Source organism: Delphinapterus leucas, chromosome 11, assembly GCF_059928025.1.
Source record: "Delphinapterus leucas isolate spDelLeu-1000000601 "Yukka" chromosome 11, BTC_Dleu_Yukka2, whole genome shotgun sequence".
NCBI classification, from domain to species: Eukaryota; Metazoa; Chordata; class Mammalia; order Artiodactyla; family Monodontidae; genus Delphinapterus; species Delphinapterus leucas.
Genome location: NC_143139.1, coordinates 21,101,511 through 21,128,930, shown reverse-complemented (window position 1 = coordinate 21,128,930; position 27,420 = coordinate 21,101,511). Strand labels below are relative to the sequence as shown.

Sequence of the window (27,420 nt, the reverse complement as noted above, 5' to 3'; positions counted from 1 at the left end):
ATTCTTTTTACCTCGGAATTTCTGTATTTTGTGCTTTTGTTGGTATAATAATTTGCCATCCTTGGCAAAGGATCATATTGATTTAAACCTGAAGAAAATAGGTAAATAGATGCCAAAGTCTTAGGGAAGGTTCCCGAAGATAATGTCCTCAGCATTTGAAAATTTAAATGAAAATGTTTCTTCTTTTCTCTTCTTGAAGCTGGATACCATGGATAGTTTTTGAGTCACACACATCTGTGTCCCAAAAGGCCTAGGCTTCTTTGGGGGAATGTCGCAGTTCTATTGGCTCAAGCCACGTTCAGAATCCTGGGATAGTCTCTTCATCTGACCACCCTAGGATAACATCAGTAATAGTGATTTCAGCTCAACTCTCTGTAAGCATGTTATATTAGATGGGGTCAGACTTTTATGAAAAGATTATTCAAAAGTAAGCAAATAGGCAAATTACAGTACTCTAACACCCCACAAGGAAAATTATTTTCTGTATGCTAATCACTATTAATTACTTAGTGTACCTTATTTTCAATTCTGTTACGTAGGAACCGTTATTCTTAGAGTTCGAGAAATTGAGGCTCGGGAATTCCCTGGCAGTCCAGTTGTTAGGACTCCACACTTTCACTGCTGAGCGCCAGGGATCAATCCCTGGTCGGGGAACTAAGATCCTACAAGCTGCATGGCACAGCCAGAAAATAAAGGAATCTAAGGCTTAGAGAAATCTAAAAACTTTCCCAAGCTTATACACATAATAAATGATGGAGCTTTCAAACTGAAGTCTGTACTGCCCACAGATAGGATCTTAATAGGCTACATAGCTGTTAATCACTTGACATATTAATGAGTAATTGCCATTTCAGGCATTAGGGAGAGGCAGCTGCAGGTAGGAGGCTCCTACAGTACTCCTCAGCCCTGAACACTGGAGTCCTTGGTACCGCTGGCTAAGAGTAACTGTCTATTGAAATGCTAGATTCAAGTGAGCCCAGGTCTCCGAAGGCCCGGCTTGAACTGCCTATAAGGGGTTTGTGTTCATTTGGCAATTTGTTTTTATAACTACTGTAACTTTAATCAATGCTGCTCTTATATTCTATTTCCTGAAGGTATTTTCTGTATTATTACTCTTTCTCATTTTTATATTCCTCCTCGTAAGTCCCTTTCTTTCCTTGTTATAGGCACACTCAAACCTCCATCCTAAAAAAACAACCACCACCACCCACAAACATTTTTCCTTCACCCCGATTCTCCTTCATACTATTGTTCCTTTGTTCTACATCCCATCACCCTCTCATTCTTCTTGAAAGAGTAGCTTTATCAATTACCGTCTATAAATCATTATTTTTCATTCATTTCAGAACCTGTTACCCTCCAGTTTTCTCTTCCATCACTCATTGAATCAAATGTAACCTTGTTTAACAAGCTTTATTACGGTAACGTCCAATAGCCTTCCTTATGGAGGAAAACGGAAATGGAAACAGAATATAGACTATGCTTATGAAACATCTACTGTAAGCCATCTTTATGCAGTAAATTTTTTATATATTTTCTCATCTAAGCTTCATAGTAACCTTGTGATTTTTTATTTATTTAACATCTTTATTGGAGCGTAATTGCTTTACAATGTTGTGTTAGTTTCTGCTGTATAACAGAGTGAATCTGCTATATGTATACATATATCCCCATATCCCCTCCTTCTTGTGTCTCCCTCCCACCCTCCCTATCCCACCCCTCTAGGTGGTCACTAAGCACCAAGCTAATCTCCCTGTGCTATGCAGCTGCTTCCCACTAGCTATCTCTTTTACATTCGGTACTGTGTATATGTCAATGCTACTCTCACTTCGTCCCAGCTTACCCTTCCCCCTTCCGTGTCCTCAACTCCATTGTCTACCTTTGCATCTTTATTCCTGTCCTGCCCCTAGGTTCATCAGAACCTTTTTTTTTTAGATTCCATATATATTTGTTAGCATGCAGTATTTCTTTTTCTCTTTCCGAATTACTTCACTCTGTATGACAGACTCTAGGTCCATACGCCTCACTACAAATAGTTCAATTCCATTTCTTGTATGGCTGAGTAATATTCCATTGTAAATATGTGCCACATCATCTTTAGCCATTTATCTGTCTACAGACACTTAGGTTGCTTCCATGTCCTGGCTATTGTAAATAGAGCTGCAATGAACATTTTGGTACATGACTCTTTTTGAAGTATGGTTGTCTCAGGGTATATGCTCAGTAGTGGGATTGCTGGGTCACATGGTACTTCTATTTTTAGTTTTTTAAGGAACCTCCATACTGTTCTCCATAGTGGCTGTATCAAGTTACATTCCCACCAACAGTGCAAGAAGGTTCCCTTTTCTGGACACCCTCTCCAGCACTTATTGTTTGTAGATTTTTTGATAATGGCCATTCTGACTGGTGTGAGATGATACTCATTGCAGTTTTCATTTGCATTCCTCTAATGATTAGTGATGTTGAGCATCCTTTCATGTGTTTGTTGGCAATCTGTATATCTTCTTTGGAGAAATGTCTGTTTAGGTCTTCTGCCCATTTTTGGATTGGGTTGTTTGTTTTTTTGATATTCAGCTGCATGACCTGATTGTATATTTTGGAGATTAATAGTTTGTCCGTTGCTTCATTTGCAAATATTTTCTCCCATTCTGAGGGTTCTCTTTTGGTCTTGTTTATGGTTTCCTTTGCTGTGCAAAAGCTTTTAAGTTTCATTAGGTCCCATTTTTTAATTTTTATTTCCAATTCTCTAGGTGGTGGGTCAAAAAGGATCTTGCTGTGATTTATGTCATAGAGCGTTCTGCCTATGTTTTCCTCTAAGAGTTTTAGAGTGTCTGGTCTTACATTTAGGTCTTTAATCCATTTTGAGTTTATTTTTGTGTATGGTGTTAGGAAGTGTTCTAATTTCATTCTTTTACATGTAGCTGTCCATTTTTCCCAGCACCACTTGGTGAAGAGGCTGTCTTTTTCCACTGTATATGCTTGCCTCCTTTATCAAAAATAAGGTGACCATATGTGCATGGATTTATCTCTGGGCTTTCTATCCTGTTCCATTGATTTATATTTCTGTTTTTGTGCCAGTACCATACTGTCTTGATTTATTTATTTAGCTTCCTAGCATAGTCTGACGTCAGGGACCCTGATTCCTCCAGCTCCGTTTTTCTTTCTCAAGATTGCTTTGCCTATTTGGGGTCTTTTGTGTTTCCATACGAATTGTGAAAATTTTTGTTCTAGTTCTGTGAAAAATGCCAGTGGTAGTTTGATAGGGATTGCGTTGAATATGTAGATTTCTTTGGGTAGTAGAGTCATTTTCACAATGTTGATTCTTCCATCCCAAGAATATGGTACATCTCTTGATCTGTTTGTATCGTCCTTAACTTCTTTCATCAGTGTCTCATAGTTTTCTGCATACAGGCCTTTGGTCTCCTTAGGTAGGTTTATCCCCAGGTATTTTCTTCTTATTTTTGCAATGGTAAATGGGAATGTTTCCTTAATTTCTCTTTCAGATTTTCATCATTAGTATATAGGAATGCAAGAGATCAATGTGCATTAATTTTGTATCCTGCTACTTTACCAAATTCATTGATTAGCTCTAGTAGTTTTCTGGTAGCATCTTTAGGATTCTCTATGTATAGTATCATGTCATCTGCAAACAGTGACAGCTTTACTTCTTATTTTCCAATCTGAATTCCTTTTATTTATTTTTCTTCTGTGATTGCTGTGGCTAAAACTTCCAAAACTGTGTTGAATAATAGTGGTGAGAGTGGACAACCTTGTCTTGTTCCTGATCTTAGCAGAAGTGGTTTCAGTTTTTCACCACTGAGAAGGGTGTTGGCTGTGCGTTTGTCATATATGGCCTTTATTTTGCTGAGGTAGTTCCTCTATACCTACTTTCTGGAGAGTTTTTATCATAAATGGGTGTTGAATTTTGTCGAAACCTTTTCTGCATCTATTGAGATGATCATATGGTTTTTCTCCTTCAATTTGTTAATATGCTACAGGACATTGATTGATTTCTGTATACTGAAGAATCCTTGCATTCCTGAGATAAACCCCACTTGATCATCGTGTATGATCCTTTTAATGTGCTGTTGGATTCTGTTTGCTAGTATTTTGTTGAGGATTTTTGCATTTATGTTCATCACTGATATTGGCCTGTAGTTTTCTTTCTTTGTGACATCCTTGTCTGGTTTTGGTATCAGGGTGATGGTGGCCTCGTATAATGGATTTGGGAGTGTTCCCCCCTCTGCTATATTTTGGAAGAGTTTGAGAAGGATAGGTGTTAGTTCTTCTCTAAATGTTTGATAGAATTCACCTGTGAAGCCATCCGGTCCTGGGCTTTGTTTTGCTGGAAGGTTTTTAATCACAGTTTCCATTTCACTGCTTGTGACTGGTCTTTTTATATTTTCTATTTCTTCTTGGTTCAGTCTCAGAAGGTTGTGCTTTTCTAAGAATTTGTCCATTTCTTCCAGGTTGTCCATTTTATTGGCATAGAGTTGCTTGTCCATTGTATTTCTACAATGTCAGTCGTTACTTCTTTTTTCATTTCTTTTTTTTTTTTAACATCTTTATTGGAGTATAATTGCTTTACAGTGGTGTGTTAGTTTCTGCTTTATAACAAAGTGAATCAGTTATACGTATACATATGTTCCCATATCTCTTCCCTCTTGCGTCTCCCTCCCTCCCACCCTCCCTATCCCACACCTCTAGGTGGTCACAAACCACCGACCTGATCTCCCTGTGCTATGAGGCTGCTTCCCACTAGCTGTCTATTTTACGTTTGGTAGTGTATATATGTCCATGCCATTCTCTCATTTTGGCACAGCTTACCCTTCCCCCTCCCCGTATCCTCAAGTCCATTCTCTAGTAGGTCTGTGTCGTAATTCCCGTCTTACCCCTAGGTTCTTCATGACATTGTTTTTTTTTTCTTAGATTCCATATATATGTGTTAGCATATGGTATATTTTTTTCTCTTTCTGACTTACTTCACTCTGTATTACAGACTCTAGGTGTATCCACCTCACTACAAATAACTCAATTTCGTTTCTTTTTATGGCTGAGTAATATTCCATTGTATATATGTGCCACATATTCTTTATCCATTCATCTGTAGATGAACACTTAGGTTGCTTCCATGTCCTGGCTATTGTAAATAGAGCTGCAATGAACATTTTGGTACATGACTCTTTTTGAATTATGGTTTTCTCAGGGTATATGCCCATTAGTGGGATTGCTGGGTCACATGGTACTTCTATTTTTAGTTTTTTAAGGAACCTCCATACTGTTCTCCATAGTGGCTGTATCAATTTACATTCCCACCAACAGTGCAAGAGTGTTCCCTCTTCTCCACAGCCTCTCCAGCATTTATTCTTTCTAGATTTTTTGATGATGGCCATTCTGACTTGTGTGAGATGATATCTCATTGTAGTTGTTTTCTGTTTTGTTTTGTTCTGTGGTATGCGGGTCTCTCACTGTTGTGGCCTCTCCCATTGCAGAGCACAGGCTCCGGACGTGCAGGCTTAGCGGCCATAGCTCACGGGCCTAGCCACTCCACGGCATGTGAGATCTTCCTGGACTGGGGCACGAACCCATGTCCCCTGCATTGGCAGGAGGACTCTCAACCACTGTGCCACCAGGGAAGCCCTCATTGTAGTTTTGATTTGCATTTCTCTAACGATTAATGATGTTGAGCATTCTTTCATGTGTTTGTTGGCAATCTGTATATCTTCTTTGGAGAAATGTCGATTTAGGTCTTCTGCCCATTTTTGGATTGGGTTGTTTGTTTTTTTGTTATTGAGCTGCATGAGCTGCTTGTAAATTTTGGAAATTAATACTTTGTCGGTTGCTTCATTTGCAAATATTTTCTCCCATTCTGAGGGTTGTCTTTTGGTCTTGTTTATGGTTTCCTTTGCTGTGCAAAAGCTTTTAAGTTTCATTAGGTCCCATTTGTTTATTTTTGTTTTAATTTCCATTTCTCTAGGAGGCGGGTCAAAAAGGATCTTGCTGTGATTTATGTCATAAAGTGTTCTGCCTATGTTTTCCTCTAAGAGTTTGATAGTGTCTGGCATTACATTTAGGTCTTTACTCCATTTTGAGTTTATTTTTGTGCATGGTGTTAGGGAGTTTTCTAATTTCATACTTTTACATGTACCTGTCCAGGTTTCCCAGCACCACATATTGAAAAGGCTGTCTTTTGTCCACTGTATATTCTTGCCTCCTTTGTCAAAGATAAGGTGACCATATGTGTGTGGGTTTATCTCTGGGCTTTCTATCCTGTTCCATTGATCTATATTTCTGTTTTTCTGCCACTACCATACTGTCTTGATTACTGTAGCTTTGTAATATAGTCTGAAGTCAGGGAGCCTGATTCCTCAGGCTCCATTTTTCGTCCTCAAGTTTGCTTTGGCTATTCGGGGTCTTTTGTTTTTCCATCCAAATTGTGAAAATTTTTGTTCTAGTTCTGTGAAAAATGCAAGTGGTTGTTTGATAGGGATTGCATTGAATCTGTAGATTGCTTTGGGTACTAGAGTTATTTTCACAATGTCGATTCTTCCAATCCAAGAACATGGTATATCTCTCCATCTATTTGTTTCATCTTTAATTTCTTCCATCAGTGTCTTTTTTTTTTTTTTTAAACATCTTTATTGGGGTATAATTGCTTTACAATGGTGTGTTAGTTTCTGCTTTATAACAAAGTGAATCAGTTATACATATACATATGTTCCCATATGTCTTCCCTCTTGCATCTCCCTCCCTCCCACTCTCCCTATCCCACCCCTCCAGGCTGTCACAAAGCACCGAGCTAATATCCCTGTGCCTTGCGGCTGCTTCCCCCTAGCTATCTACCTTACTAGGTTTGTTAGTGTGTATATGTCCATGACTCTCTCTCGCCCTGTCAAAGCTCACCCTTCCCCCTCCCCATATCCTCAAGTCCGTTCTCCAGTAGGTCTGCGTCTTTATTCCTGTCTTACCCCTAGGTTCTTCATGACATTTTTTTTTCCCCTTAAATTCCATATATATGTGTTAGCATACGGTATTTGTCTTTTTCTTTCTGACTTACTTCACTCTGTATGACAGACTCTAGGTCTATCCATCTCATTACAAATAGCTCAATTTCATTTCTTTTTAAGGCTGAGTAATATTCCATTGTATATATGTGACACATCTTCTTTATCCATTCATCCGATGATGGGCGCTTAGGTTCATCAGTGTCTTATAATTTTCTGCATACAGGTCTTTTGTCTCCTTAGGTAGGTTTATTCCTAGATATTTTATTCTTTTTGTTGCAGTTGTAAACGGGAGTGTTTTCTTAATTTCACTTTCAGATTTTTCATCATTAGTGTATAGGAATGCCAGAAATTTCTGTGCATTAATTTTGTATCCTGCAACTTTACCAAATTCATTGATTACCTCTAGTACTTTTCTGGTAGCATCTTTAGGATTCTCTATGTATAGTATCATATCATCTGCAAACAGTGATAGCTTTACCTCTTTTCCAACTTGAATTCATTTTATTTCTTTTTCTTCTCTGATTGCTGTGGCTAAAACTTCCAGAACTATGTTGAATAATAGTGGTGACAGTGGGCAACCTTGTCTTGTTCCTGATCTTAGTGGAAATGCTTTCAGTTTTTCACCATTGAGGACGATGTTGGCTGTGGGTTTGTCATATATGGCCTTTATTATGTTGAGGAAAGTTCCCTCTATGCCTACTTTCTAGAGGGTTTTTATCATAAATGGGTGTGGAATTTTGTTGAAAGCTTTCTCTGCATCTATTGAGATGATCATATGGTTTTTCTCCTTCAATTTTTTACTATGGTGTATCACGTTGATTGATTTGTGTATATTGAAGAATCCTTGCATTCCTGGCATAAACACCACTTGATCATGGTGTATGGTCCTTTTAATGTTCTGTTGGATTCTGTTTGCTAGTATTTTGTTGAGGATTTTTGCAACTATGTTCTTCAGTGATATTGGCCTACTGTAATTTTCTTTCTTTGTGACATCTTTATCTGATTTTGGTATCAGGGTGACGGTGGCCTCATAGAATGAGTTTGGGAGTGTTCCTCCCTCTGCTATATTTTGGAAGAGTTTGAGAAGGATAGGTGTTAGCTCTTCTCTAAATGTGTGATAGAATTCACCTGTGAAGCCCTCTGGTCCTGAGCTTTTGTTTTCTGGAAGATTTTTCATCACAGTTTCAATTTCAATGCTTGTGATTGGTCTGTTCATATTTTCTATTTCTTCCTGGTTCAGTCTCGGCAGGTTGTGCATTTCTAAAATTTTTTCAATTTCTTCCAGGTCTTCCATTTCATTAGCGTAGTGTTGCTTGTCGTAATCTCTCATGATCCTTTGTATTGCTTCAGTGTCAGTTGTTACTTCTCCTTTTTAATTTCTAATTCCGTTGATTTGAGTCTTCTCCCTTTTATTCTTGGTGGGTCTGGCTAATGGTTTATCAATTTTGTTTATCTTCTCAAAGAACCAGCTTTTAATTTTATTGATCTTTGCTATCGTTTCCTTCATTTCTTTTTCATTTATTTCTGATATGATCTTTATGATTCATTTCCTTCTGCTAACTTTGGGGTTTTTTGTTCTTCTTTCGCGAATTCCTTTAGGTGCAGGGTTAGGTTGTTTATTTGAGATGTTTCCTGTTTCTTAAGGTAGGATTGTATTGCTATAAACTTCCCTCTGAGAACTGCTTTTGCTGCATCCCATAGGTTTTTGGGGTTTTTTTTTTGCTGTACGCGGGCCTCTCACTGTTGTGGCCTCTCCTGTTGTGGAGCACAGTCTCTGGACGTGCAGGCTCAGTGGCCATGGCTCACGGGCCCAGCCGCTCCATGGCATGTGGGATCTTCCCAGACTGGGGCACGAACCCGTGTCCCCTGCATCGGCAGGCAGACTCTCAACCACTGCGCCACCAGGGAAGCCCTCCCATTGGTTTTGGATCGTCATGTCTCCATTGTCATTTGTTTCTAGGTATTTTTTGATTTGCTCTTTGATTTCTTCAGTGATGTCTTGGCTATTTAATAGCGTATTGTTGATCCTCCATGTGCTTGTATATTTTACAGATCTTTTCCTGTAATTGATATCTAGTCTCATAGCGTTGTGGTCAGAAAAGATACTTGATACGATTTCAATTTTCTTAGATTTACCAAGGCTTGATTTGTGACCCAAGATATGATCTATCCTGGAGAATGTTCCATGAGCACTTGAGAAAAATGTGTATTCTGTTATTTTTGGATGGAATGTCCTATAAATGTCAATTAAGTCCATCTTGTTTAATGTATCATTTAAAGCTTGTGTTTCCTTATTTATTTTCATTTTGGATAATCTGTCCATTGGTGAAAGTGGGGTGTTAAATTCCCCTAGTATGATTGTGTTACTGTCAATTTCCCCTTTTATGGCTGTTAGTATTTGCCTTATGTATTGAGGTGCTCCTATGTTGGGTGCATAAATATTTACAATTGTTATATCTTCCTCTTGCATTGATCCCTTCATCATTATGTAGTGTCCTTCTTTGTCTCTTGTAATAGTCTTTATTTTAAAGTCCATTTTGTCTGATATGAGAATAGCTACTCCAGCTTTCTTTTGATTTCCATTTGCATGGAATATCTTTTTCCATCCCCTCACTTTCAATCTGTATGTGTCCCTAGGTCTGAAGTGGGTCTCTTGTAGACAGCATATATATAGGTCATGTTTTTGTATCCATTCAGCCAGTCTGTGTCTTTTGGTGGGAGCATTTAGTCTGTTTACATTTAAGGTAGTTATCGATCTGTATGTTCCTATTCCCATTTTCTTAATTGTTTTGGGTTTGTTATTGTAGGTCTTTTCCTTCTCTTGTGTTTCTTGCCTAGAGAAGTTCCTCTGGCATTTGTTGTAAAGGTGGTTTAGTGGTGCTGAACTCTCTCAGCTTCTGCTTGTCTGTAAAGGTTTTAATTTCTCCATCAAATCTGAATGAGATCCTTGCTGGGTAGAGTAATCTTGGTTGTAGGTTTTTCTCCTTCTTCACTTTAAATATGTCCTGCCACTCCCTTCTGGCTTACAGAATTTCTGCTGAAAGATCAGCTGTTAACCTTATGGGGATTCCCTTATGTGTTATTTGTTGCTTTTCCCTTGCTGCTTTTAATAGGTTTTCTTTGTATTTAATTTTTGACAGTTTGATTAATATGTGTCTTGGTGTGTTTCTCCTTGGATTTATCCTGTCTGTGACTCTCTCTGCTTCCTGGACTTGATTAACCATTTCCTTTCCCATATTAGGGAAGTTTTCAACTATAATCTTTTCAAATATTTTCTCAGTCCCTTTTTTTTTCTCTTGTTTTTCTGGGACACCTATAATTCGAATGTTGGTGTGTTTAATGTTGTCCCAGAGGTCTCTGAGACTGTCCTCAGTTCTTTTCATTCTTTTTTCCTTATTCTGCTCTGCAGTAGTTATTTCCACTATTTTATCTTCCAGGTCACTTATCCGTTCTTCTGCCTCAGTTGTTCTGCTATTGATCCCTTCTAGGGTATTTTTAATTTCATTCATTGTGTTGTTCATCATTGCTTGTTTCCTCTTTAGTTCTTCTACGTCCTTGTTAAATGTTTCTTGCATTTTCTCTATTCTGTTTCCAAGATTTTGGGTCATCTTTACTATCATTATTCTGAATTCTTTTTCAGGTAGACTGCCTATTTCCTCTTCATTTGTTAGGTCTGGTGTGTTTTTATCTTGTTCCTTTATCTGCTGTGTGTTTTCCTGTCTTCTCATTTCGCTCATCTTACTGTGTTTGGGTTCTCCTTTTTGCAGGCTACAGGTTCATAGTTCCCGTTGTTTTTGGTGTCTGTCCACAGTGGCTAAGGTTGGTTCAGTGGGTTGTGTGTCCTTCCTGGTGGAGGGGACTAGTGCCTGTGTTCTGGTGGATGAGGCTGGATCTTGTCTTTCTGGTGGGCATGTGCACATCTCGTGGTGTGTTTTGGGGTGTCTGTGGCCTTATTATGATTTTAGGCAGCCTCTCTGGCAATTGATGGGGCTGTGTTCCTGTCTTGCTAGTTGTCTGGCATAGGGTGTCCAGCACTGTAGCTTGCTGGTCATTGAGTGAAGCTGGGTCTTGGTGTTCAGATGCAGATCTCTGGGAGATTTTCGCTGTTTGATAGTACGTGGAGCTGGGAGGTCTCTTGTGGACCATTGTCCTGAAGTTGGCTCTCCCACCTCAGAGGCACAGCACTGACTTCTGGCGGGAGCACCAAGAGGCTTTCATCCACACGGCTCAGAATAAAAGGGAGAAACAGGGCTTCCCTGGTGGCGCAGTGGTTGAGAGTGTGCCTGCCGATGCAGGGGACACGGGTTCGTGCCCCGGTCTGGGAGGATCTCACATGCCGCGGAGCAGCTGGGCCCGTGAGCCATGGCCGCTGAGCCTGTGCATCCGGAGCCTGTGCTCCGCAACAGGAGAGGCCACAACAGTGAGGGGCCCGCGTACCGAAAAAACAAAATAAAATGGAGAAACAATAGAAAGAAAGAAAGAGGATAAAATAAAATAAATAAGATAAAATAAAATAAAGTTATTAAAATAAAAAATAATTATTATGAAAAAAATTTTTAAAGTAAGAAAAAAAACAGAAAAAAAGAACGGACGGACAGAATCCTAGGACAAATGGTGAAAGCAAAGCTATACATACAAAATCTCACACAGAAGCACACACATACACACTCACAAAAAGAGGAAAAGGGGGAAAAAAAAAAAAATATATATATACATATATCGATGCTCCCAAAGTCCACCCTCTCAATTTGGGATGATTCGTTGTCTATTCAGGTGTTCCACAGATGCAGGCACATCAAGTTGATTGTGGAGCTTTTATACGCTGCTTCTGAGGCTCCTGGGAGAGATTTCCCTTTCTCTTCTTTGTTCTCACCGCTCCCGGGGCTGAGCTTTGGATTTGGACCCACCTCAGCTTGTAGGTCGCCGGAGGGCATCTGTTCTTCGCTCAGACAGGAAGGGGTTAAAGGAGTAGCTGCTTCGGGGACTCTGGCTCACTCAGGCCGTGGGGGAGGGAGGGGCACGGAGTGAGGGGTGGGCCTGCAGTGGAAGAGGCCGGCGTGACGTTGCACCAGCCTGAGGCACGCCGTGAGTTCTCCCGGGGAAGTTGTCCCTGGATCACGGGACCCTGGCAATGGCGGGCTGCACAGGTTTCCAGGAGGGGAGGTGTGGACAGTGACCTGTGCTTGCACACAGGCTTCCTGGTGGCGGCAGCAGCAGCCTTAGCATCTCATGCCCGTCTGTGGAGTCCGCGCTGATAGTCGTGGCTCGCGCCTGTCTCTGGAGCTCCTTTAAGCAGTGCTCTTAAACCCCTCTCCTCGCGCACCAGGAAACAAAGAGGGAAGAAATAGTCTCTTGCCTCTTTGGCAGCTCCAGACTTTTCCCGGACTCCCTCCCAGGTAGCCGTGGTGCACTAGCCCCCTTCAGGCTGTGTTCACGCAGCCAACCCCAGTCCTCTCCCTGGGATCCGACCTCCGAACCCTGAGCCTCGGCTCCTAGCCCCCGCCTGCCCCAGCGGGTGAGCAGACCAGCCTCTCGGGCTGGTGAGTGCCGTTCGGCACCGATCCTCTGTGCGGACAAATCTCTGCTTTGCCCTCTGCACCCCTGTGGCTGTGCTCTCCTCCGAGGCTCGGAAACTCCCCCCTCCACCACCCACAGTCTCTGCCCGCGAAGGGGCTTCCTAGTGTGTGGATACCTTTCCAACTTAACAGCTCCCTCCCACTGGTGCAGGTCCCGTCTCTATTCTTTTGTCTGTGTTTTTACTTTTTTCTTTTGCCCTACCCAGGTACATGGGGAGTTTCTTGCCTAATGGGAGGTCTGAGGTCTTCTGCCAGCGTTCAGTAGGTGTTCTATAGGAGTAGTTCCACGTGTAGATGTATTTCTGATGTATCTGTGGGGAGGAAGGTGATCTCCACATCTCACTCTTCCACCATCTTCTCTAACCTCCTCCTTTTTTCATTTCTAATTCTGTTGATTTGAGTCTTCTCCCTTTTTTTCTTGGTGAGTCTGGCTAAAGGTTTATCAATTTTGTTTATCTTCTCAAAGAACCAGCTTTTAGTTTTATTGATCTTTGCTATTGTTTCCTTCATTTCTTTTTTATTTATTTCTGATCTGATCTTTATGATTTCTTTCCTTCTGCTAACTTTGGGGTTTTTTTGTTCCTCTTTCTCTAATTGCTTTAGGTGTAAGGTTAGGTTGTTTATTTGAGATTTTTCTTGTTTCTTAAGGTAGGATTGTATTTCTATAAACTTCCCTCTTAGACCTGCATTTGCTGCATCCCACAGGTTTTGGGTCATCGTGTTTTCATTGTCATTTGTTTCTAGGTGTTTTTTATTTTCCTCTTTGATTTCTTCAGTGATGTCTTGGCTATTTAATAGCGTATTGTTTAGCCTCCATTGGTTTGTATTTTTTACATTTTTTTTCCTGTAATTGATATCTAGTCTCAGAGCGTTTTGGTCAGAAAAGATACCTGATATGATTTCAATTTTCTTAAATTTACCAAGGCTTGATTTGTGACCCAAGATATGATCTATCCCGCAGAATGTTCCATAAGCACTTGAGAAGAAAGCATATTCTGTTGTTTTTGGATGGAATGTCCTATAAATATCAATTAAGTCCATCTTGTCTAATGTGTCATTTAAAGCTTGTGTTTCCTTATTTATTTTCATTTTGGATAATCTGTCCATTGGTGAAAGTGGGGTGTTAAATTCCCCTGCTGTGACTGTTTTACTGTCGATTTCCCCTTTTATGGCTGCTAGCATTTGCCTTATGTATTGAGGTGCTCCTATGTTGGCTGCATAAATATTTACAATTGTTGTATCTTCTTCTTGGATTGATCCCTTGATCATTATGTCATGTCCTTCTTTGTCTCTTGTAATACTCCTTATTTTAAAGTCTATTTGGTCTGATATGAGAATTGCTACTCCAGCTTTCTTTTGATTTCCATTTGCATGGAATATCTTTTTCCATCCCCTCACTTTCAGTCTGTATGTGTCACTAGGTCTGAAGTGGGCCTCTTGTAGACAGCATATATATGGGTCTTGTTTTTGTATCCATTCAGCCAGTTTGTGTCTTTTGGTTGGAGCATTCAATCCATTTACATTTAAGATAATTATCGATCTGTATGTTCCTATTCCCATTTTCTTAATTGTTTTGGGTTTGTTATTGTAGGTCTTTTCCTTCTTTTGTGTTTCCTGCCTAGTGAAGTTCCTTTAGCTTTTGTTGTAAAGCTGGTTTGGTGGTGCTGAATTCTCTTAACTTTTGCTTGTCTGTAAAGGTTTTAATTTCCCTATCAAATCTGAACGAGATCCTTGCTGGGTAGAGAAATCTTAGGTGTAGGTTTTTCCTTTTCATCACTTTAAATATGTCCTGCCACTCCCTTCTGGCTTGCAGAGTTTCTACTAAAGTATCAGCTGTTAACCTTATGGGGATTCCCTTATGTGTTATTTGTTGTTTTTCCCTTGCTGCTTTCAATATTTTTTCTTTGTATTTAATTTTTGATAGTTTGATTAATATGTGTCTTGGCATGTATCCTATATGGGACTCTCTGTGCTTCCTGGACTTGATTGACTATTTCGTTTCCCATGTTAGGGAAGTTTTCAACTATAATGTCTTCAAATCTTTTCTCAGACCATTTCTTTTTCTCTTCTTCTTCTGGGACCCCTATAATTCGAATGTTGGTGTGTTTAATGTTGTCCCAGAGGTCTCTGAGACTGTCCTCGATTCTTTTCATTCATTTTTCTTTATTCTGCTCTGCAGTAGTTATTTCCACTATTTTATCTTCCAGGCCACTTATCAGTTATTCTGGTATTGATTCCTTCTAGAGAATTTTAATTTCATGTATTGTGTTGTTCGTCAGTGTTTGTTTGCTCTTTAGTTCTTCTAGGTCCTTGTTAAACGTTTCTTGTATTTTCTTCATTTTATTTACAAGATTAGGATCATCTTTACTATCATTACTCTGAATTCTTTTTCAGGTAGACTGCCTATTTCCTCTTCATTTGTTAGGTCTGGTGGATTTTTACTTTGCTCCTTCATCTGCTGCATATTTCTCTGTCTTCTCATTTTGTTTAACTTACTGTGTTTGGGGTCTCTTTTTCACAGGCTGCAGGTTTGTAGTTCCCATTGTTTTTGTTGTCTGCCCCCAGTGGGTGAGGTTGTTTCAGTGGCTTTTATAGGCTTTTTGGTGGAGGGCACTTGTGCCTGTGTTTTGGTGGGTGGGGCTGAATCTTGTCTTTCTGATGGGCAGGGCCATGCCCAGTGGTGTGTTTTGGCATGTCTGTGAGCTTAGTATGATTTTAGGCAGCCTCTCTGTTAATGGGTTGGGTTGTGTTCCTGTCTTGCTAGTTGTTTGGCATGGGACGTCCAGCACTGGAGGCTGCTGGCCATTGGGTGGAGCTGGATCTTAGCATTGAGAAGGAGATCTCTGGGAGAGCTCTTGCCAATTGATATTACCTGGTGCCAGGAGGTCTCTGGTGGTCCAATGTCCTGAACTCGGCTCTCCCACATTAGAGACTCAGGCCTGACACCAGGCCAGAGCACCAAGACCCTGTCAGCACATAGCTCAGAAGAAAACAGAGAAAAAAAGAAAGAAAATAAAATTTTTAATAAAATTAATAAAAATTTTTATATTATTTAAATAAAAAAATAATAAAAAAGAAGAGAGCAAGCAAACAAATCCACCAATGGTAACAAGCACAAAAAACTAAACTAAGATAAACATAAAAATCAGAAACAAATCAGTTGCAGACAGCAAACCCCAAGTCTACAGTTGCTCCCAAAGTCCACCGCCTCAATTTTGGGACTATTTGTTGTCTGTTTAGGTATTGCAGAGATGCAGGGTACATCAACTTGATTGTGGAGATTTAATCTGCTGCTCCTGAGGCTGCTGGGAGAAATTTCCCTTTCTCTTCTTTGTTTGCACAGCTCCCGGGGTTCAGCTTTGATTTTGGCCCCTCCTCTGCGTGTAGGTCGCCCTCTGGCATCTGTTTCCCACCCAGAGAGGAGGGGGTTAACGCAGCAGCTAATTAGGGTGCTTTGACTCACTCAGGCTGTGGGGAGGGAGGCATACGGTAGTCACAGTTGGAAGGTGGGACGAGCCTGCAGTGGCAGAGGCCAGTGTGACGTTGCAACAGCTTGAGGCGCGCCATGTGTTCTCCTGGGGAGGTTGTCCCTGGATCTCAGGACGCTGGCAGTGGCGGGCTGCACACGCTCCTTGGGGGGTGTGGGTAGTGACCTGTGCTTGCACACAGGATTCCTGGTGTCAGCAGAAGCAGCGTTCGCGTTGTTCGTGCCCGTCTCTGGTGTCCGCGCTGATAGCTACGGCTCGTGCCTGTCTCTGGAGCTCGTTTAGGTGGTGCTCTGAATCCCCTCTCCTTGTGCACCCTGAAACAATGGTCTCTTGCCTCTTAGGCAGTTCCAGACTTTTTCCTGGACTCCCTCCTGGCTTGCTGTGGTGCACTAGCCCCCTTCAGGCTGTGTTCACGCAGTCAACCCCAGTCCTCTGCCTGGGATCCAAACTCTGAAGCCCGAGCCTCAGCTCCCAGCCCCTGCCCGCCCCAGCGGGTGAGCAGACAAGCCTCTTGGGCTGGTGAGTGCTGGTCGGTGCCAATCCTCTGTGCGGGAACCTCTCTGCTTTGCCCTCCACACCCCTGTTGCTGCGCTCTTCTCCCTGGCTCCAAAGCTTCCCCCCCCACCACCCCCCATCTCCGCCAGGGAAGGGGCTTCCTAGTGTGTGGAAACCTTTCCTCCTTCACGGCTCCCTCCCACTGGTGCAGGTCCCGTTCCTATTCTTTTGTCTCTGTTTATTCTTTTTTCTTTTGCCCTGCCCAGGTACGTGGGGAGTTTCTTGCCTTTTGGGAGGTCTGAGGTCTTCTACCAGCGTTCAGTAGGTGTTCTGTAGGAGTTGTTCCACATGTAGATGTATTTCTGATGTATTTGTGGGGAGGAAGGTGATCTCCACCTCTTACTCCTCCACCATCTTGAAGGTCCCCCCACCTTGTGATATTTTAAATCATCATCATTACTATAATTTAAAATTTAGGGAACAGGTTCAGAGCCTTTAATAAAAATTAAGTAGAAATCTGATCCAAAGCCAGTTCTATCTGACTCAGAATCCCACGCACCCAAAATCCCATTCTCTTTCATTACACAAGGAAAGAAAGAAAGAGAGGGAAGAAGGGAGAGAAATCAGGAAGAACGGAAAGAAAAGAGGAGAAAAGGACTGAAGGCAAGTAGGGGAGTAAAGATTTGAATTCAGGAAAGTTTCTCTGCAACAAGCAAGAGAGTCAAATTGACCATTCCCTTAATTTCGTTGCTCCTACTGTGTTTTGATTTTATTGTACAGGAGTACCTTAATATAGGCCTAAACACAGATCATAGAAATACAGGGGAGAAAAGTCAGCACTGGTAACAAAAATGTAGTATACTTAATGGAAAGACCTCTGATTCTCTGTTCAATTATGTTTTCTACTGAAATGAAGGCGACGTTTAGGGTATCTACTTGCTAATACTGCCACCTTGCTCAACTTTCTGAGGTTTTCGCTCATGTCCAAGAAACTAGAATATAGAGCTGATAGTGAAGGAATTTACTGATCCATGTGTGCTATTTAAATTTTCTTGAAATTATTCAAATTTCTCTAGCCTAGAAATCAGCGCAGAATCTCAGGACAGATGGGTTGGTAATGAGTTTTTCACCTCTTTCAGCTGCCAGGCAGTTTGGAAATTGCACGAGGCCAGGCTTTGTCAGTGCAGTTTGGCACTTCAACTTGAAGACTAGTCTGACACCAGGAAATTGTCTTCATCAGCTAATGCTTAGCAAGTGTGGCACGCCAAGTGTCATGAAAATGGAAAGAAAAATAATGCTCTGTTCTGATTATAGCTTCCTCACAAGTTTGGCATGCAACTGATTTCTCTGTCGATCTAGAAGTTCAACTTCTATCTCCAGTCCAGGCACCCTTCTTAGTTTTGTTCCCATGTGTTTGATTACCTACTGGACATTTTTACTTGGATATCATGAAGATACCTCAAAGTGCCTACGCTCAAAACTGAGTTCTTGACATTACCCAAGAAAACCCTTCTTGCTCCAGTGTTTCCTATCTTAATAAATATTAATATCATCCAACCATCTAATGGTTCAGACCTGAAATCTCTCTTGATTAATCCCCTCCCTCCCTACACCATATCCATCCAGTCGCCAAGGCCTGATGGTTCTATTTCTTAAACATTTCCTGAATCTGTCCACTTCTCTCCATCCCCATCCCCATCATTAACTTTAGGTCACCATCAAATTTGACCCATACTCGGGTGTAGATCCCTCACTGAAGGTCACTAACTTTTCCTATTCTGCCCAATCCATTTTCTCTATGGAGCTAGAGTGGTACTAAACATCACATCATGCCATTCTCCTGCTGGAAACCATTCCATGCTTTCCACTGGTTGGGAAATGAAGTCTGAACATCTCAGCATAACTTAGAAGGCTCTTATCCACCTCCGCATTTCTTACCAGTTAGTCATTTAGTTAGGAAATATTTATTGTGTTCCAGACCTTGTTTAGGCTCTGGAAATATGGTCAAAACTTACATACTATTGGGAGCACACAGACAATAAGCATGGAAACAAATAAATGAATAATGATTTTAAGTACTGGCAAATATTCACCAGGGAGATTTTTGTGGGACCTGCCTCTTATAAGCTTTTCCCTATTCCATCTAAACTAACTTACATGTTTCTGACATGTGCTCCCCTATAAGCATATGTTAAAATTGTTATAATTTAGCACCCTTTATTTCTTGCGTATCTATCTTCTATGCTGGATCATTACAGATTTGGCAAGAGCAAAGATTCTTTTTAGATATTACTATCTGATCCCAGTGCCTAGCTTTTTCCTGACATATGTCAGGTGTCTAATAAATATTTGTGAAGTAAATGAATGTTACTTCCTTAGTATGAATTGATTGATAAGTTCTTATCTGGGTGAAAATAAAAAATATATGGTGAAATTAAAAATTGGATGAAAATAAAAAGTATAGGCCTTCTGAAATTTGTAACTTTTCAGATATTGTAGGCTTACATGAATTACGTTGAACTTCCCAATATAGAAATTGATTAAACTTATTCACTCCAAATCACTAAATCCTTGCAGATAATAAAATTCTATGCATTACCGATCTCTTAGCTTTTCTCATTTGCTGAGAATACCAAATTGAGAAAGAACTTTGGAGAACTGCGAGCTGAAAAAAATATGGTCTGTAATTAAAACACTGCAAGGAAGAAACATAGATGGCTTCAGTGGTTAATGTATTAGCAAAGAAACAAGAAAGTGAGTTGGGATGGTCATAGGTGTTGCTATGTTAACAACGTCAGTTTGTTCAGTGCATTTATCTTTCCAAGATTTATACCTATTAATCTGTTTTATCAAATTTTAGGTTTTTGCAAGGAGTAGTAGAATGGTGTTACACCCTTCTAAAGGGAAATGCAATGACCACACGATCTTCCATTTTCAAGATCTTTGGAGAACATTTTGTCTACCTCTGCTCACCGCAAAGCAAGAAAATCACAACAGATATCAGCTTGAATAAAGGTTTGGATTAGCTTTTATATGCTTTTTTAAAAAATAGTTTGTCCCACCCTTAAAACAAAGTATTTGTTTACTAATTTTTACGGTTTTATCCTGCTGTGGGTGAAAAAAAACTTCTGGGAGACTTTGAGTGCCAGTCCTTTATTATTTTCATCTTAAAGTTTTTCTTACAACATCCTGTAGTTTTTCTGTGGTGGTTTAGGGTATGTATCAGAGTTTCTGTCAGAAACATTAGCTTTCAAAAAAAATACATTGGCACACAATCTCCAAGAATATTTGTCTTATCAAATTATTTTAAAGATGAATACTGCTTTTTCAATCACCACCATTCCTCACCAAGCTCATTGCTTGCAAATATTCCATTATATATACCTATGGTTGGAAATCAGTTACTGGGTTCCCAAATGGAAATAGCTGCAGACAGAATGCAACTAGACAATATTGTGGAAAAACCATGAGCTTTGGAGTTAAAAGCCACTAGGCCAGTGGTGTGTGAATCACACCACCCCCCTTTTCATCTCTCCACAATTCCTTATCTAAAACTTACCTCTTGAGTCCCTCAGTTCCAAACCAATCAAGGACTTAGTTTTGGTTTCTTTGCTACTGCTGGTTTAGCCAGCTTACTGTCTTTGTAGAAACTCTTACTTCTATACAAACTCAAGTATGTAAATCCTTACTGCAAATAGAAAACCTTCCACATATTTCTCAACAACTACAACGTACCCTACGCTTTTCTGTACTTTCCTTTAATCTTAGGTAGCTGTCCTCCCATTCCGTAGCTTAAAACGTGAGTGAAAGATGGACTAGTAAGAAGAACCTGGCCTGGAAAAATATCTGAGGAATTCTGCAAACCTATGTGGTAGCTGGGCTTTTCAGACAAAGACTCTGAAGTCTCAACTGTTTAAAAAAAAGAAAAAAGTACAAAGATCACAATTACCAGTGGCAACATGGAAAAACCCATAGAGCATGCCACTGGCAAAACTCCTCAGAGAGTTGGTTTCCCAAATATGGAAAATATAAAACAAAACCTTCTTTATTTATAAAAACTATTTGAATTTCTAATTCTTTAGGCCTTACAGGTTTATTATGAAAACCAAATTCATTTCCCCTAAGGGGTGAGAAAGAACCACTTCCTATTGCATCAAGTTATAGAATAGCACATTTTTAAAGCTCCATCATTTGTTTCTGGGGTAGCATTACATTGTCCTCTTCTGGGTTACGTAAGTCTGCCTTGGCCTTTCAAGCACAGAAACATTTTACCCTTGACACAGTTTGGAATTTGGAACTGCCTGTGAAAACATGAATAGCTTCATTTTTCCATTTGAAAAGTCCCTAAACACAAATTGATAAATTCTCAGAGAACTTCAGTGCAGAGTTTTCAGACTAGCACTTCAACTACTAAGACCTATATTCAAAGTGTTTGAATTGCCAGAAAAAACACAGCTGTTAGTCTATATCTCAGGCAATCTGTACATCATCTTTTAGGTAGGAGAGATTACAAAATGGGCCAAAGGTTATATGCAAGTCTTAGAAGAATACAAAATCAGCACTGAGAGGGCACCTACCCAAAGTGCCAAATATTAGCACTAACTTGGAGTATCAGAAGTTTTAAATTACTAGCCCCCAAAAAAGTCACAGTCATCCATCAGCCAATCCATCAGGTTGGGAGAAAGTTTTCTCCCAACCTGCAATTCTACTCTTGATAAATGCTCTTGTGTTTTGTTTTCCCTACGATTTAAAGGGTTGTGATGGCCTAGAAACTGGCCACCTGGGATAATTTCATGGCCTTGTGGATGGAGAGTGTCTCATGAGGTCAGGGCGGCTGTGACAGAGACAGCCTCTGACATTTTCATAAACTAAATTGAATTCTTGGCACACTCTGAACTTAGATAGCATGAGTTTCCAGCCCTGCTCCTCCTTAGCTATATCAATTCTGCTTTAATTTCTGCCCTGATAATGTGATAAAATAAAGTGGGCCATTTTTTAGTCGAACTTCAATAATGATCTGAAGTACAACAAACTGCTCAAGTAATAAAGGAGTTTGTTTCTTAAAATACGAAAAGGATCTTTGGGTTTTCTCAGTGTCTTTTATTATTAGAGTATATGTTCATATGTCTAAGCCCCCCCGAGTTAGTTCAGATTTTGACTGTCCGGCTGCTATAGAGATAAGATAAGCTTTGGGCTACGTGTAGTTTCCTACGCTCACACTCTAACTCCTGCCTTTTCTCACCACTGGTGCAACTCCCCAGCGTGTTAGAATATTCTCATGAGAAACCCTGTCCTAGATATTCTGGGATCTACTAAACAAAACCAGTTGGTTACTCATACTCTTTCACTTCAATAAACATTTCCTGAGTCTATATATCTACCTTATGTCAGCCTATATGATGTTTTGATTAATCCTCACATAATCCCTATTTTGCAGACGTAAAAAATGAGTCCAGAGAGTTTAAGTAACTTGGCCAAGGATACACAACAAATAAGCGGCATGCCAAGATGTCAATTCATGTTCTCTGGAACTATTTTTAGATACCATTAATCACTTTGAGACCCCTTAAGCTGACACAATAGAAGCATATATCACAATGGAAGCCATGTGTCTCCGGAACTCCTGGGACTAGTAAGGGGTTCAGTGATTTCCCAATATGGCCCAGGGAGTGCGTTCAAGGACCTGATTTGCATTTTCTCCCTGACATTGGGTTTTGTGGCTGCTGAAGATGTAAAAATTTGATCAACAGTATACCAAACTGATATTTCCATTTCAGAAAACTTATACAACTTATAATCAATATTAATTGCATCAAATATCAAAGACCTATTATTCCATAGGCCTCAAGAGAATTGTAACCAGCACCTAAACATACACATTTCCTAATTTAGAATTTAATGAACTCCCTCCTAGCTTCTTGTTACTGGCCACTTTATTAAATGTAACGAATGGCTTCTCTTAGGCAACTCCTTTTTTCAGGGTGCAGGTACACTGAGACTCTTTCTGGCAGCTGTAGCTGTGATTTTAATTGGATTGATGCCACTGTGATCCAAACTTCAGGATCTCCCAATGGAAATCACAGAACTGTTTGAGTAGGGGGAAACCTTAGAAATCAACTAGTCCCAAAGTCTCAGACTGACAGCCCCCAGGCCACAGATGGCCTCGTTGTTTGTTCATCACAGTGATGACCCTAGTTGAATTCTTATAATTTTTTGAATTGGTTGCCAAAATTTTCAAGCAAGTGTATTTCAAATAAAAATCTAAATGTTAGGCTTCTCTTGAAAACTTGGAATATTAGGCAGCACTGGGCCTGCATTCCTGCATAGAAGCCACCAGCCACAGTGGATAGCAGGTGCTTCTGCAGATGGGGGCTGATCTCTCCAGTGTGACTCCACCAGGGCATTCCCTGATGGGCTGGCAGTGTTGTAGTCAGTGGTCTGTTGATGTTAATCATTGTGTTTGTATTATTATTTTCTTGTAGTACAGTTAAGAAGAAAGAAAATATTTCTGTCTTTGTCAGGAATGGGAAAACAAAATATAATCCGAGGGGGTACTGTGTTAGAAGAAAGCAAGCGTCTTTGTGGAAGAGAAGAATGTGCCTTTTGGTTAATATGCAAATGAAGCATCTCGGCTTCAAGTACATTTATGCTATTTGCTTGACCCTGTAAGCATTTGAGAGCCACAATGTAGTCTTATTTTAGCGATCTAAACACAGTGATGGAAAGAAGTTAAATGGCTTCCTCAGGAGCAATATTTTTAGGCCATAACTAGAGTGAAGGTCTCCTCACCTTTTAGTATATTGCTTGCCATGTGGGAGATATCAAATACTTGAATTAATTTGTGGACTGAAATCTAAAAATATTTATCTTAATGTTTTGAAATGTTTTTAGAAAAAGAAGGTGAATTAAGACATGATATTAAAGAAATTTATATAAATTAAAAATGGGCACACAAACTGGAGGGTGTAAATTTCATTCTGTGTGGACATTGGAGTTAGATAAACCTTTCCTCTTATCAGGTCCTTAACCAAGAGAGCCTTTTACCATCTTCTGTGTCTGTCAGGTATGTATTTTGTGCGACTACTGCAGAATTGTACTGCAGTGTATCTCAAATCAAACTATTAGGCTAGAATAAATACTTTTAAGAAAAAGGTTTCTCTCTCTCTCTGTCTCTCTCTCTCTCTCTCTCTCTCTCACACACACACACACACACACACACACACACACACACACAAGCTCAGAAAAATAGCCTGCAAAATTTATATTTAATCATTCATATTTTTCAGTGTCACATCCTTTTTGTCTTTTTTCCTCTATTACTATAAGATTTAAATAGCTCTTTGGTTAAATTAAATGCTTCCCTCCTACCCATAAACACTAACAGAGAGTCTCAGGAAAAATTGAAAAATAAAGACATAGAAAAGAGAGGCCTGTTTTCACACCTTAATTTTTTTCAATCCAAATTAATCACAGGGGTCAGCTCTTCAAGGCACAACTATCTTGAAAAGATATGGGTCCATTCGTTACCTTCTGAAACCACCCAAGAAATCAATCCAGACACTTTTCAAGGTTCTCCAGACACAGTTGTTCTACATCTTAAAGGGAGGTAGGGAAGTTTCTATACATGCCAAGTTTCTAGAACCTGAGTGTACCCTCTTAATATTTCACACTATCTCCCAAATTTTTTATTGATTTCTGTGATTAGTATGATTTTCTTTCAGGGGAAGAGATTCCAGAATGACAACCATGCTTAGAAATCACTCACAACCTTTCTTCATTGCCAGAAAGGCGTTTCTCATGTTTACCCTAGACACTGCATGAGTACCTTTACAATCATTGCCTCTGTTTAGTCATGTTAAACAGAAAACAGCTGATCACCATGCTCAAAAGAAAATTATTTTTTCCCCTCTAATTAGTCTCACCTCAATCTTCTTTTCTGTCATTTAATAATTGTGGATTTTTAAAAAGTGGTTCAAAGATAAGGCCTGTGTGATGTCAGTGATCCCAAAGGAGGGTTAAAAGGTGGTCGAGGATCCCGGTGCTGCATTATCCCAGCATATCTGGAGGTCCCAGACCCTTGTGTTCTCCCGAGCAAACACCACAGATTTGGTCCACTCCTGCTGCCCTGCCCTGGTGGAAAGGCCCAAAGGCATCAGTAACCTTGACGGGGAGATATATACCTCAAGATGCCAGCATTTGTTCTTGAGGCAGCGCATCATGGCAGGAAGAGCACAGAAGGTGGACCATCCACCCTGGCCTGCATTCCTCCTCTACTACTTGTTTAAATTTAATCAAATTACTTCACTTCTCTCAGCCTCTCTTTCCTAGTGTGAATCATGGGGAAATGATGATAATAGTAATACCTACTGTCTTAGGTCCGTTCCTGGGGAAACAGACTCTGAGATTTGCAGGCAGGGGGTTTACTGTGGACACTGCGGTATCCACGTCTGTGGGAGAGTGAAGGAAACAGGACTGGACAGAGGGTGGTGTTGACCTACAGCTCAGTCACAGCAAACACCTCAGCTGATGCCACAAGGAGCTGAGCAGCTAAGGTCGCCCTTCAGAGCCACCCACCTTGCATCAGTCAGTCAGGGAAGGAAGCATGACCATGTGTGATGTGGCTCTCTTCAGCAGAGGGCAATTCCCGAAGAGTAACACAAGACCCCAGCACTGCTGGGGCACAGGGAAATGAGAGCATCAGTTCTCCAGGGGAGATCAGGACAGGATGCCGTGCACCCACACCACCTGTCTTGTGTGGTTCTGTGGGGGGTTACATAAGAAGCTCCATGAACAGCATTTTATACAGTGACTGGCACACAGTTTGCTATAAATATTATTCAGTAGACACTTATAAAGAATTCACTATTTGAAGATACTAGAAGAGACACTGAGGACGCTTAGGAAAGTATAAAAATAAATAATGAACAGACTGTGCCCTGAAAAGATCACAGTTGAATGGTGTAAGACCTGAACTAGAAGCTATAGAGAGTCTAACCCTCCTAATCATTGCATACTCCTTTATAATATCCTTCAATGACCAAATGGATACCAAATACTCTCTATAGTGTATTCCTGACCTTAAGCATCTTGTGGTCTCATTGGAGAACCAAGACTTATATGCACGGAAAAACCCAATAACAGCATGCTGTACAATTAAGTGTCAAAATGTGTGGCAGGGACGCTAAGTGGTGAGGCAGGTCAAGCTTGGAGAGGTGGGGGTGCTGGATTCGTCAGGAGAGATTTATGGAGGAATGGATTTGACTTAGACATTGTCACATGCCTAGACATTGGACGGATGGAGGGAATGAGGGAACTCCAGACTGAAGAAGAGAATGAATGAAGGGTCTGGCCATGTCTGTGTGTGGTGAGGACAGCAATGGAGATTTTATATTGACGCATGCTACTAAACAGACCTCTACTAGTCAGTGGAATCGGACTACTTCTGTGACAAATTGTGGCATTTATGCCTAATCCTACAAGCACTCTAGGAGTTTTGAGTAACATGGATGAAACTTGGTAACAGAAAGATTGATCTGTTGGTACTGAATAAGATGAGCTATACAAGGAAACCAATATTATGCGGAACCTCCCAGGTGCTTTTTTCAGTCTCTTCTACTGTTTTTGGTAAGTAATCCAGGGGACAGATATTGAAGCTGAGACTAGAGGCTAGAATTGGACACCCGGATATCAGATGCTTTGTGGGGAGGTTTTAGCAGAAAGGTAGTTTATACAGAGGAAAAAGCATAGGCTTTGGATCCAGACTTACAATGTAGGAGTTCAAATCATGATTCCACAATTTATATGACATATGACCTTGGACAGGCTTCATAACCACCCTGCACCTTTATGTTTCCATCTGTAAAATGAAGTCAATTGTTCCCACCTTACCGTGTTGTAAGGACAAAATGATAACAGATATAAAATTCATCAAAGTTGCCTGCTAGACTTATAGAAGATATTCAATAAATGCTATTATTATTGTTGTCAATATTATTATTACACCCATGTCAGAAGTCTTTCTTCTCTCTCTTCCTTAAACTTATATTTTGGATTTGTCTCTGGTTGTCCGGGAATTCATAGTGCTTAAAATAAAAGGTAGCACTTAAATTCCACTCTTAAGGTCTTTTAAGGTCCATCATCCTTTCTCTTGAGTGTTGGAAGGAGCAAGGCTGAAGTTAACTGGTACCTTCTGTTGGTAGATGGAAGTGCCTTGATGAGAGGTTACTGGTAGGAGGCACCACCCTTTAAATTTCAACTCCATACTAATTATTCCACCTTGAGAGCATTTATTTTTGCAAGTCTTGAAGTATTTTCTAGAGCAGCCTATTAAACTGTCAACATCTACGATGGAAGGTCCCGCTAGATATCTCTGTTCAGACAGGTCCCTCTTTTCCATCTCACCGTCACCTTGCCCTGGAAAGGAGTAGAGCCTTGTGGTCAGGAGCAGACCTGCAGGTCAGGAGCTGTGCCTATGAAAATTAAGTAAAATTTAAAACTCGTTTTCTCAGTGGCAAATAGCCACATTTCAAATGCTCAATAGCCACATGTGGCTAGTGGCTGCTGTATGGGACAGCACAGATTATAGAACATTTTGATCATCACAGAAACTTCTTTTGGACCTTGCTGCTCTAGAGCCAAACCAACGGGATTTAAATGATGTCTAACACTTATCGTCTGTGTGACTTTACCCAGGCAATTTAAGCTTTCTGTGCCTTGGTTTTATCATCTATAAAATGAGGATATAAGTGCCAACTTTTGGGAGCATTCATGAGAATTAGATGAGTTAATATATAATATTTAGAGCAACCCCTAATTATCATCTGGTATTTTCTCAGTAACTGTTAGCAATTACTA

At 40.3% G+C, this 27,420-nt stretch overlaps 1 long non-coding RNA gene across 2 annotated transcripts in view; it reads left to right on the top strand.

Annotated features, from left to right (window-relative positions):
- The window catches only part of LOC149747966 (uncharacterized), a 298,930-nt gene that overhangs the window by 139,444 nt on the left and 132,066 nt on the right, over nucleotides 1-27,420 (top strand). For both annotated transcript variants that reach the window (XR_016394885.1, XR_016394886.1), the window contains one exon: nucleotides 19,427-19,581. This is a non-coding gene — a long non-coding RNA (uncharacterized LOC149747966). The remainder of the gene's footprint in view (nucleotides 1-19,426; nucleotides 19,582-27,420) is intronic.